Genomic DNA, 3834 nt, shown 5'->3' on the forward strand with positions numbered 1-3834 from the left:
GTTTTTATTATAAAAAACAGTGATTATACAATTTATTTACACCCCTTACACTGTTTTCTGTAAGGGGTGTAACCAGGAGTATATTTCGTAACCTCTTACGATATAAGAGGGCCCCCCCACAAAGTGTTTTATTACTTAATGCTTAAATTTTAATAATATATTTGTACATAAAATAAAATAGACTAGAAAGTCAATTAATTAATATTGACGTAATTACTAAATAAGTACAAGATTTTTTTCTAATTATTTTAGTGTATTTTTAGTCACCTAATTATAAAGGAGAGATATCCAACCATTGCATTATTTTTACTCACAAATAAATGTTTTATGGTTTTTATTATAAAACAACGATTAATTTATTATACACCCCTTAACCCAAACACTCCAAGGAGGATATTTCGTGACCCCTTATTTAAAGTGGACAAGCTTTATTAGTCAATGTTTTAATTACCCAGCGTCTTTAATAAAAATCTAATGTAATTTTTCATAGAAATGATCTGACATAAAAAATTAAATTTTATCAAAAAACTTTTTGATTATCTACAAGGAGTAAACCGCTGACAAATGTCTGTATACTAATGCCAAAGTAATGCCAAAAATACAAATTAAATACCAAAATTTCTCATTAATGCCCCACTAATGCCAAGCTGATTCCAATATAATACCACTAATACCAAGAATAATATGTAACACATTTGTTTCACGAATTAACCTGTAACAATACTGGTAGGTACGTGCACAGATTTTTTCCTAGGTAACTTAAAAGTCGTTAAAAAGTCTAATTATATTTAAAGAAGATATAATTCCAACAAATTACATTATAAGGCCAATAATGCACAAGTATTACCATAAAATTTTAGCGTTTTTAACTTGTGTAAAATATTTCTTTAACGAATTAACCTGTAACAATAGTGGTAGGTACGCGCATAGATTTTTTCGCTAGGTAACTTTTTAAGTCGTTAAACAGGCCTATAAAAGCTATAACAACATAGGTAACTAATATTTATAATTTAATTCGAGTTTTAATCTCAAATAATTAATGTTTTTACTGGTGTATTTCTGAAGTGTTCATTATTAAAAGTAGATATTCTTCAAGTTATGCGAAGTAATAAGTAATGTTTCCGGTGAGATCGCGTATATGTCACCGGATTCTGGTTAGTATAAAGACTTTTTCTATAGAAAGAGTTTTTTCTATATTTTCCTTTCAAAATAAGACTAATTTCTTCTTATTCTTTTAAATATTACAGTGTTTCTTTTTCCTTAAATGTTATACTTAATTTTCGCTTAAAATTAAAAAATCACAAATGGAGGAAAATATACGTTGTTGAATAAAGTTTATACAAATCACTTTACCATAACAAAAAAGTAAAAACATGTCATGGCGGAAGATATTCAGGTGGCATTTCACACATTTATCTATTAAAATCGAAATTAAAATAATAAACTTGCGTAACATGTTATACACGAGATAGAAAATTTCAGAATCGATTAATACGCAATACGCTACGCAGTCAACTTATTCCTATGCGCAGATGAGCGTCTTCAAGACTCTTCCTTCGGCCAGGGTCACGACGCCGCCGAAGAGGAATCGGCCTACGTTTGGCTAAACAGGCTGGACACGGTGGAGTACGATATTTATAAAAATTTGCTAAGTAAAATATGTTGGAAAAATAATTAATCCATACATAAAATCCATACATATAATAAATCTATACATAAAAGCTCAAAGGGTTTTTTTGTTGCATCCATCCCGCCGAAACCGTTTTACCAATCTTGATGATTCTTTTTTTAAATGAAAGGTATATATGTGTAGATTTGTTATGAAGTATTTTTATGATGCTTGATGGCTATTTCTTTGTGTAAAACGACTAAATACTAAAACATACCTGAAAAACACCTACACACAATACCTCCAGAAATAAATTATTTGTCAATGTCAGTGGTGTGTCAGTTAGATTATATATTACGTTTTTAGATATTTTAGAGTGAGTTCATGCCGCCAGCTTTAGATACATAAATATTAGCACAAAGGTTCGTTTAAACTACATTAGTGAATTAGCTACACAAAGCGATTTTAGGAAATTCATCCTCTTAGAGAGTAAAATTATCTCGGAACAGTTTGTTGTATGAAAATTCCTTACTATTTGGTCTAGAAGAATGAAATCCTACAAAAAGAATTAGAAGACATTTTTGAAACTCATCAACCAAATGGGTAAAGTTAGTAAAAATTTATATAAAACTTGGTGACCTCTGGATTATACACAGAAAAATTGGCACAAAGGTAAAGCGAATTTATGAAATTTATACCCTTGGGGAGTAGAATAGGGAATGAAAGTTTGCTGTACGAAAATGCAATACTATAACATTATAAACCAGACAGTATAAAATTTTATACAACGGTTTATTTAGTGACATCATAACGAAATATATCTTCCTCAATTATCCTTCAAAGAATAAAAAATAACCTATTAAGAGAGTATTAGTGCTTTTAATAAATAAAAAAAAAGATGAAAAATAAAAAACATCTATATGCTATATACATTAAAGCTACATCTATATAAAGAAGTAAAAAATCATTTAAATCAATGCATAAACGATTCGAGGTGTAACGCGAACGTAGTCGCGAGAAAAAGCTAGTAATTTATTAAATTGTTTTATTTAACTCATTAATTTTCATTGAAAAGGAATTTTTGTAATTCGCCACTATATTAGTTAAAAACTAAGAAACTCATATCAAATTTAAGTTTTGCGATTTTGACTTATACTTTTTACAAAATCTGAACACATTTTAAAAGAAAAAAGTTTTTGATAATATTTCTGTAGATTGACTACAAGTTGTATAACATAAATTTCTACGACCGGTCTACCTAGTGGTCTGCAGCATCGCCTTGTGGTTGCAAACGTGGGCCTGTTAATCTGTGACGTGACGCACAACAGCCAAGAAAAACAGAAGCGTGGCTAAGAATTTAGTAATTTAAAAAAAATCTTTTAGATACAGTAGTAGGTATTAAAAAGTTTTGTGTTTAAATGGGGTTTGCCTTTAACAGGTAAAAAGTTATATCGTAAAGTGTAACTTTCCGTAAGAATTCTTTATCTGTCATTGATCATGATCTGTCATCATGTTAACCTGATGTTTTGTATGTTATTTTGTTTTTTTCGAGGTTTTTTTGCTTGCTTGTTTTACAGATAGATGCGATCGCAAAATTATTATTGATAATGTTATATTTAATGTTAACATTACTACTTTTTCAGTGAATCTTTAAACCTGTTGTTTTTTGTTAAGTTCGTTATTTAAACATATGTATGTAATACACTCATATTAACACTAATCATATTTTTACGTTTTTATTCATCATTTTCAATGCCCCCCCCCGGTTGCATCTTTGTAAAGGACTGTGAATTTTTTTCTTACAAAGGAAAAAGTCTGCCTGGAAAACATGGAATTCGCAGAGCGATAAGGCAACCAAAGCTTTTCAAGCCCATCACTGTCTTCCATTCCAGACGATGTCGTCAAAGTTCTTGCTAGCTTCACTGTTCAGATGTACAATCCACTTAGCACTGCAACCAACACTGACACCACAAGAAAAGAATTATTTTGTTCTCAAAACAAGCCAATTCATTTGATACCTCCGACTTCTGCAGCACTGTATCAACATATTCTAAGGGCTGCTTACCAAGCTGGTCAAGTCTGGGGTTGTTCTTACGATATGGATGACGTAACGCCATCACCTAAGGTATGGAGCTGGGATGAAAATAATTGAAAGTAGACTCCTCTATGGTCTGCTCTTACAAATGTATGGCAGACATGCCAAGAGCTAGTTAAATGCTCCTGTA

The sequence above is a fragment of the Sitophilus oryzae genome, unplaced genomic scaffold (genome assembly GCF_002938485.1).
Source record: "Sitophilus oryzae breed Bouriz unplaced genomic scaffold, Soryzae_2.0 scaffold_578_pilon_pilon, whole genome shotgun sequence".
Lineage (NCBI taxonomy): Eukaryota > Metazoa > Arthropoda > Insecta > Coleoptera > Curculionidae > Sitophilus > Sitophilus oryzae.